The sequence below is a fragment of the Ornithodoros turicata genome, chromosome 2, assembly GCF_037126465.1.
Source record: "Ornithodoros turicata isolate Travis chromosome 2, ASM3712646v1, whole genome shotgun sequence".
In the NCBI taxonomy this organism is placed as follows: Eukaryota; Metazoa; Arthropoda; class Arachnida; order Ixodida; family Argasidae; genus Ornithodoros; species Ornithodoros turicata.
In genome coordinates this window covers 100,776,815-100,786,325 of record NC_088202.1, presented here as the reverse complement: position 1 = coordinate 100,786,325, position 9,511 = coordinate 100,776,815, and the positions used below count along the sequence as shown (strand labels likewise).

The following is a 9,511-nucleotide window of genomic DNA, read 5'->3' as shown; positions in this document are numbered from 1 at the left end:
GGGGGGAAATTCACGTTAATGCCCGGCGTCTGCAATGCTATAAATGCTACAAAGGCACTGCTTTAACACCCTCTGCGGCATATCTGTTCTGTTTGCAATGCCATGAGCTCATTTATGAAACCCACGTATTTTAGCGCAGGAATGATGCTCATCCGTACATATTATTCGATTGTTTTTCATATAAATGACACATTTCAGAGAAGTGAGGACGGAACAAAAATAAAGCTTCACATCACAAACACACGTTGTCAAGTGGAAACGCCAATGCGCGATACGCACTGAATTGCTTCCATTGCCGCTTCCGTGAACGTCCTAATGCATACAACCTTGGCTCTGAAAGAGGAAAGCAAAATATTTCCCTTTCCAAACTCTCGAAGCGCAGACCACGAATTCAAAACCATGCACAGTGCTGCGACATGTGCTGCACTCTTTGAGCCAGTACCAAAGACACGCGCTACACAAGAATGCGGCAAATATTCCGCCGAGGCGCTGCTAGCAGCACAAAATTCCCCATGCTCTTTTGCGAATTCCCTACAATAATACTGCCTAGGTCCCTAGGTGCGTTCGCAATTCCCTAGAGCGCTCCAGTGTAGCGACTCGTGAACAGTTTCTTTCGTGGCCGCCGCTGATGCCTGGCGCTGTTGTTGGTAATAAATACTCGGAATCCTTATGCACAATAACGTCGTTATAATGGCGTAGTTTACTGACCAAATTTGCAGAGTAGCTATCTTAGGTACAAATCTGGCACCACAACGGTGATTTTCCGGGTCGACGTGAAATGTCGTCAATGCGGCTTATCTCCGAGGTTCTTGGAATCCACGGGCGGCGCATGTGCATTATTGGCTTTCACTGCGTGTACGGACCGTTAGCATCAAGCTTGCAGGGATTGAAACATGAGCCGGAGAGGGAGGGTCACGTTGGGGTTGAGCAAAATTAGCGATACGTCACAACGCGGTACATGCGAATTGCCGAAAGCAAACAGGAGAGGCAACCATCGGGCATGTGCGCAACGTAGCTATACGATACCTATACCTATGTCATATATCAACGTATCTGTCTACGCAAATTGTAGATTCCGCGTATACGCCTAAACAACGACATAATCGACTTTAGTGCTAATGGGGAGTGATATGATGTGTAGATCGAGGGAACTAACTGGGCTGCTCGTGAGAGTACATGTAGTGCACGCATGCATTCAGGTTTATGAAAAGATGTCGCAGAAATGGAAGAAACAATCAATAAAGAAGATGCATGATTTTAACTACCTGACTTGGCTGGCTACATTTTCAACTCAAATGCGTATGAAGTTATCAATGATGCACATCATGTAAGCTAACCAAGAAAAGGATTCATTCAGGATCACGGTCCTTTTGTCTCTCTGTATGTGCATGTATGCATGCATGCGTGCATACATGTGACTGTGTCAACATGACTTCAATAAACAATGTATGTATGACTGACAGGCGGCTTGCAGCGGATAACACAAATTCATGATGGAAAGCGTGAACTCCAGAAAAAGATAAACTAAAGCCAAGGAACATTGCATTGTTTATGGGTTATCTAATTCACCACAAACTAGATATAAATTAATGCCGCAGTTTATTGTAACACCAGCATAATCGTGTACCTATGTACAGTACAAAATTTTTCCCGCAACTGATCATTCAGCGCTCTTTACCGTTGTTGAATGAAAAATTGTGGCACAAAACGGTGCAAGGAAAACCGATCGAACAAGAATTCAACCATTCTGCAAACAAAATCAATCGGAACTTCTTCGACAACGCATACCGTTCCGCCGCAACGCCCCCGTACCCCGTACTCTCACCACCTTGTGCGGCGAGAGAACCAGCATGGCAGTTTTTGATCCAGCCTCGCTCAAGGAGGGATCGACCGCGGAAATCCCAAACCGAAACCCTCATGCCGCCCCCTACAGCGCATGCGCGCTCCGCCTGTTTGTGAGTGCGTTTTTCAATGGTTGTGCGTGCGTTATCATCCGGGAACTGTGCCAGTGGTATGAGGCGCGCGGGGGTTGTACTCCGCTTTGAAATTTTGTGTTCCCGCTGCAAACGAGTCCGTTTCTCAACCCACAGGTGAGCTGTATCTTTCATTTGACTCTGGTTCACAATATGAAACGAGAGAGTCGTCTAAAGTTGTGTCTACATCTTAGAAGCAGCGTCGTAATTGCGCGCTGAGGCGCTAGGTGTCCAAGGTTGGCATTCAGATGCAGATTACTAGGCCTACCGCCATTGCGATTGGCGGGAGGCTGTTCGCACGAACGTAAGATGCAAACGACGACTTTCTTGAGTTGACTACGAACTTTTCGCGAGCAGAGAAACACATGGTTAAGCTCGTTCGGGCAGAAGTAAGTCGCTTGCGTTGCTTGTCGCGCCGCGTAGAGATACGCATCACGCACAACTCAACCTCAAGCTTGCGGGGTCTAAAAATAAACGTTCAGTTTTCCGATGTTTCATTGCATGAAATAACGGGTACGCCCCCAGCCGAAAAATGTTCGGAAATAAACGTTACAAACACGCAGACCGCTACATAGTTTCATGTGCTGTGACGTTAACTGGACGATGTTTTTCGTTCGCATCGCGGCGTAGCAAGAAGGTAGCAGACGGCAGACGTATCGACCGCTCGATCAGCTGGTTCAAGTTAAGACGTGTGGAAAAAGGCGCGCAAAATTTCTGGAGCGGGAATTTCGTGATTTAATTTCAGAAGATAGTTTTCAAACTACTATTTTTTCGTTGTAAAAGCGTGAAATGAATAAAAGTGGAACGGCATTGTAACTTAACACGGCAAGGACGTCATGGCTTGCGTCACTTTACGTCACCGTATCGTACGCTTTTTCACGTACGCGGGAGTCTGGTCAGGTTGACACACTGTCGGCAGTTTAATCCTGACGTGAAGGAAGTGATAGTTGATACGCGTGTTTGACTGTTGCGTCTTGCGGCAGCTTAGAATCACGACGCAAGCGGTGATCTCACAGAAAGCGACCTCTGGGCGAGGGATGGTGGGGCGGGGGGTGCCGACCTTCCAGAGGGGGGGGGGGGGGGGTTCATGATGGTTATATCTATTTGGTGGCCGAGCTGCCATAATGCAAATAGCAATCATGAAGGTTCTCATTGATATCAGCAACGCTACTGCTATGAAATTCCAGGAAGGAGGGGGGGGGGGGTATGTACTTGTGAAAATTTTGTGTCTCACAGGAGTAGCAAGAATAAAGATGTAGAACCTTGTGCGCTTCCTTGATGTGATCTCGGAAAGCCGCAAGTTATTGAAGGAGTTGCACCTTCCAGGTGCCTTCACGTATCCTCGAGTATAGTTTCACGTGATTTGCATCACGTGTGTAGTTATAAAGTACTAGCTTTGCCTCTCTGTCGTACAAATGGATGAAGGAACGAATGCAGGCACGCAACTGCTTGAAGAAAGTGGAGCCGAAGCCATGCAGAGCACCCCCGCTTCTTTTCCGGTTTCTGTTTCGTGGTATTTCGCACAATCTTTGTGCCTGTAGCGGATCACAATACCCCCGGAGGGCTCTCTCATTAACATTTCGCACAAACCAACTATCAAGATAATACAAAATGGGACATTTTAAATTATGATGATGATGATTAGTATTTTAATGGCGCAGCAGCAACGGAGGCTATAATGCGCCAAACATTTTACATTAATTTGGGGCGTTGTGCAAACGCGCACCTTCGTGACACATAATTATTTGCCCTTTAAAGGGACGCTCACATCCGTTCCAGTCGATTTCGACACTATACCGTGTATTCACACGAGCAACATTCCCCGCAGAAGCGGAAGACGCGAAAATCGTCATAGCTTTCTGAGCGCGAGCGCTCAACTTCCAGCGTTCACGTACACTGCTAACCGTGGAGAATATCCTACGACACAGCCACAAGATATTCCGTGGCAGACGACAGGAAAGACGCTGACGGTGTCGTCTGCTAAGTGTGCAGTACGCCACTCCCGATATTCCGCACCGAGTGAATGCTCAACATATCACGGGACGGAACTTCATCTCTGTGAGCAGTGTTCTCGCTTTTTCTTCCACTAGGATCTTCCGTAAGGATGTCGCTCGTGTGAATACACAGATAGTGTCATTTATTTATGCCATTTATTCCGCGTGGACGACTGACCACGTTATAGAAAACCCCAGGCGAAATGGTGGCGTAGTTTGACTGTTATTCGATGGAATGCATGATAAGAGCAGACGCCGGATGTTGAGAGCAGGGTTCCGGAGTAAAACGAAAACTGGAACCGAAAACCGAGAACGGAATGAAAACCCTAAAATTTTTTTATGATCCGGAGGTAAACCGAAAGAATTTATTTTCGGGTTTCGGTCCGAGCAAAAAGTGGAAAATTGATCTACTTGGATCTAAAGAGCACATGCCGCAAGAGCTCAACATATGGCATCCATCGGTGTTTAAGTAAGGAAATTTTTAATTTATTCAATCGGATCAAAGGTCCCGTCTTTCCCCGCAAACTGGACGACTTGCTGTTATTTAGGTGTGTCAACTCCCATAGTGATTTGTGTACGAACCTTACATCAGAACAATGTCCCAAAGCGCAGCGACGGGCTCGTTGTTTTTCTCTAAGCCACTTGGTGGGACCTCGTAACCCCGCTCATTTTTTCTCTCTGTCTGTCTGGCATCTTGAGGAGAATAAACAGGGTTATTTTCACTGCAGTAAATTCTCCTTACACCATGTGAAACTGAACCGGTATCGAACCGTTCTCTTTCTTTAATCCGGAGCTGAACCGGAACTGAACAGTTTCCTTTGAATCGGAACGAAAACCGGAGTGAAAAACGTTTGGGTTCGACGCCCTGGTTGAGAGCAGGGGTGGGCAGTAATACTATTTTTTTTCCCGTATCATAATACTAATACGTAATACTCCACAAAAACGCGTATTATAATACTAATACTTTTTTTGAAAATGTGTATCATAATACATTATACTAATACTGTATTATAATACATTATGGCAATAAAGAAATTCATAACTTTGAAAAGCCCAGAGCGCACACAACATTTATTTCATAAATAGTGCCTGTTGTATGAAAAGATACGTGCATTACTCTCTATTTGGCTTTAATAATAATATTTTCGCAAAAATTCGATCCGAGTGCTTTTCCATATGGTCGAATCAAAGAACGTCTTGGGCATATTCGAAATTACCAGCTCATGGGCCTCGCAGTTAGAGTGATCGCCTTCCTCCTGAGACCAGTAGATGACGCGGGTTTGAACCCGGGTTTCAGGTTTTCCGATGACTTTCCATACTAATGTCAGCACAGTTCCCCCTGACCTGGCCCATGACATATATTAGCCCCCTGCCTGCCACTCTTTCCTGCTGTCCCCTCTCCATCTGTCCATGTCTGTACGCCATTCATAGCCACAGTTGCTTCGTAACGTTAACAGGAATCTTTAGAGGAAAGAAATGACACTCGGCCTTGCAAACCGTGCCACGGTTCCTCGTGAACCGCCACGTAAACTTACCATTCAGTATATAGTCTCCATTCCGAATTTCCCGCGTACCAAAAGTAGAAGCCGGCCGCGGTGTGTACATTAACCTTGGACAGAGAGCTAAGAACACTTCTGACTGTTCCTTTCTTTCCCGGGAATGTTATGACCAGAAAGGGTACACTGAGTAATCCCCAGAGGACTAGGTGTTCAAAGAGCGGATGGCCTAAAACTGTGGGTGTGCTGACCTGCTTGACCGGATTATCACCGTGCTGATAATGCATAGGGGGTGAACGAACACGTCAAAACCCGAGAAATATTACTGGAGTATTATAATACTTGTAATACACATTCTTGCGTATTACAAGCCTGGCACGGCATTAATGTACGTAGATAGGTTTGAAGGAACGCGGAAGCCACTTGGAACATATACTGCGTTTTTACCGCGCATTATTAACATACTACTGTCAGGAACTGTCGCGCATAAATAGTATTCCCATTGGGAAGAGCGAATTTCCCGAGAAAATTGGTTTTACAGAATGGGGGGGGGGGGCGCAGCGGCGCGGAAGCTGCTACTGGCATGTTGTGACGTCAGGTCAGCAGAGCACCTTTTATTGGCTGCTGAGAATAGTCTGCTAGCGAGAACGACCAGTCGAGGCGCAAAAATACAGTTGTAAAAAGAAGGAAAAGAGGTCACGTGCTTCACTATTGGGCAGAAGACATGACGTCACAGACTGGCAGCCGAGCGAAGAAGCTTTTCTGACCCGCGAGATTCAAAGCTGTCTTGCGCTGGTGATGCTTAGGTTTTTCTGACGCACGTGCCAAGTTTACAATTTTTTATAAAATTATCTGTGCGTCACAGCGGAGTAACAGAAAGACTGTAGACCTTGTCCACCACACAAATAAAAATTCCAAGTGCATCTCGAAAAGCAACGGCCCAGGCAGGGCCGGCGCCTACTATTCGCTTCCGGGGAACAAGATGGGAAATTTGCGCGCCACTCGTATTTCGCTTTCCTTTATCTGTTCTGTCGCCCCAAAGCGGCTTCTTCCTGCACGAAAGGTGTGTTCTTGCCGCCCCTTCAGGTTGGTTCAGGGGGCAATTGCCCCCCCCCCCCCCCCCCCCCCCCCCCCCCCTTATAGACGCCCTATAGACGCAGGCACTGGGCTCACGTCACAGGAGAAATCTCGCGCAAGAGGCTTCGGGCTTTCCCCTTCTCCACCTCTCAAGCCACCGCCTGCACGGGCCTAATATAATATAAGGCGCTTTTTACATTATCCGGGAACCTCTCCAACATATATTTTGCCATTCGAGTCCAAAGACACGACTTCCTCACCTTGTTCGATTTAATATGAAAGTGTTCGCCGAACCTTTAGCTGCGCGGACGGCAACCTTTAGCGGCACCGCTAGAGGAACTTTAGGAAATGAGGCTTTGGGCATCGTCGTTGATCGCGTGAGCAACCCTGAAGCAAAAAGAAGAGGACATAATGGCACCTCATCAGCGCATGTTTGTCTGAATATGTCCCCGGGGAAATATGGAAATATATGGATCACAGGAAGTTGCGCGCGCCCGATGCAAAGACAAAGAAAAGCCGAGGTGGTGTTTTTATAGCAGACGAAAGGCGGGAAATTGAGCGGGGGAAGCTAACGACTCGCTATTCAATTTTTCTTAAGGCTGTTTCGTGTTTTCCTTGATTATAGGCTTGTCTGTAAGACTTCAAAATGGCGTAACGGACACCACAGAATGGTCTCAAGCTAGAATATACCCTTATGCCAATACGAAAATGCGAGAATTGTTGTAGAAGTTAGGTTTATTAGTATGAATGCCAAAGCAAAATGCACATGGACGTTATACAATAACTTTGAAGGAGTAGTGAGATGCCCGGCCTTCCATAAACTCTGTCTCCGCTGGTGCATGTTGTACAAGAAATAGCATGCACTCTTGCCAAGGAATGATAAGGGGCAACCGACCTGTTGCTCGCGGGGTGGGGTGGGGGGTGGGGGGGGGTTGCTCTAGAAACCCTCCGCTCCTTCAAAGAGCGTGTAAGTGAACCAGGGAAGTCGACATCACTTCGTGACGTTCACAACCTGTTGGGATGGCCGATCTGGTGACTGAGGCGACGTGTGGCCCGGCCGAAGCAGCAGCAAACGAAACTTCAGTGACCGGAGAGAGCTTACAGCTCCCCCTTATGTAGGCCTGATGCCACGCAGGTCTGCTGACGTCACGCGAGGAGTTCCAGTCGGGCTGCATTTATCCGAGCGTTCTCAGCATCTTGCTGTAGTGCTGCAGGTCCAGCAGATGGTTCCGTTTCCTAAGACGCCTGCAGCACACGTCTGAACCAGTCGTTGTTGGGCCCTCCTCAAGCCTATATGCTGTACCAGTAGTTTCTTGAAACGACAGTCGCACATCTGTTGATACTGTGTGACACACAAATTTGCAAAGACTTTTTCCGTTTCTGCCTCCAGCTGAGAGTAACTCAAGCGCCACAAGTGCGTGAACTTGCCTTGGCGAACATATGCTTTTGAGAACCGTATATTTCGTGTCCTCACTAGCGGGGCAGACGTATACCGCAACACAACCACCAATATGTTACCGTTGTAGTGGACGGGGCAATTAAACATAGGAGAACAAACACATCATTCAACAATCTTACCCGCATTCTCACCACCCCACGGCACGTCCGGGGGGACAAGTGGAAAATTTACTCGCCCCACCTTGTGTTATTGATGTTCTTGCTCTCTTCTGTATAGTCATAAAGCGGCCCCGTCTCCTGTATACACTGGCACTGGCACTGACCACACCGTGTCCTCCGCTTACTGGACAAGCTCTGCATTTAGGAGGTCTAGCCTCAATCATATCTGGAGTTTACTGGTTTTCTAAAAGCCTCAGCCCATCTCACAAGTCCCGCTAGAAATCCTAGGAGGTCCAGGATTCTTGGCAAGTTCGATTGCTGGGTGATCTGCCCGGCAGCATGTTGCCTGTGCCGACTTCATAGGGGACTGATGTTTGCCTTATAGCGTCCGTGCAAAAATCAGAGAAAACACACAGACAGCATGAACCGAGATTGGAACCAGGTCACCTTCCATTCTCCACCTAGAGTATACATCAGTCTTTAGGTGTCGCTTCGGGTGATGAAGTCCGTGGCGTCGCAACCAGGGAATGTTAACGGTAATGGTAACGGAAACGCATACCACGGTCCTCCATTAGCGGAAACAGAAACGAAAATTATCTTCCGGTATTGAAGTCGAGTAATGGCTATTCCTGTTGTGCGATGACATTTGAGTGACTTTACCATTTTATTTTTGTATTTTGATGACTCCATTCCCTGTAATGCTCTAAATACTACGCGTGAGCATGGAGACAAAGCGCAATATTGGATCACGAGGGTGCATCCTTCGCTTACCTCGTCCCAGTCCTCATAACTCCATGGCATCGACGCATGACTATGCTCCACCATAGCACGAGGATGACAGCCTACGAATTTTTGTTATTTGATTTTTACTTTTTTTTTTTCATTTCACCGTGGCTATGGCAGTATTATTTACTACTGAGAGCGTGCGCTTATGAATGCGACATTGGATGAAGGTTACGCCCATCTTGAGTTGCTGGACTCAGAGTGAGTGAAGACTGAAGACCTGTTCCTACACTTAAAAAAAATCTTGCAAGATATGCGGATCCCAATGACGTATTATATGTGTAGTGTGTACGTGTGACACCGGAGCAGCGCCGTGCAAAACAGGGTGCTGACAGAGCCGGACTGGCTGTCCTCCTGCAGCTCTGCAACAGCCTTTCCATTATCGAAAACAGTAACGGAACCAAAATTGAAAGTCTGGTATCGGAAACGGATAACGAAAACGAAAGTATAGCAGTAACGAAAATGGAAACGATAACGGCAATACGTCCGTTACCCTTCCCTGGTCCTAACCACTGAAATCAAACTAATAAACACCAATCACTTTCGCTATCTGCTTCGATCCGAATATACATCTTTTCTTCAATGACGGCCACTTGTCATGCCTCAGCTGAGGTCACGCGACAACGATGAA

The 9,511-nt window shown here is 47.1% G+C and overlaps 1 protein-coding gene across 2 annotated transcripts in view; it reads left to right on the top strand.

The window, feature by feature from the left end:
• The first annotated feature begins 1,979 nt into the window (after nt 1-1,979).
• Nucleotides 1,980-9,511, top strand: part of LOC135385843 (CTD small phosphatase-like protein 2-A) — a 28,771-nt gene continuing 21,239 nt past the window's right edge. For both annotated transcript variants that reach the window (XM_064615411.1, XM_064615410.1), the window contains exon 1: nt 1,980-2,090. The gene's annotated coding sequence lies outside the window, so the exon portion shown is untranslated. The remainder of the gene's footprint in view (nt 2,091-9,511) is intronic.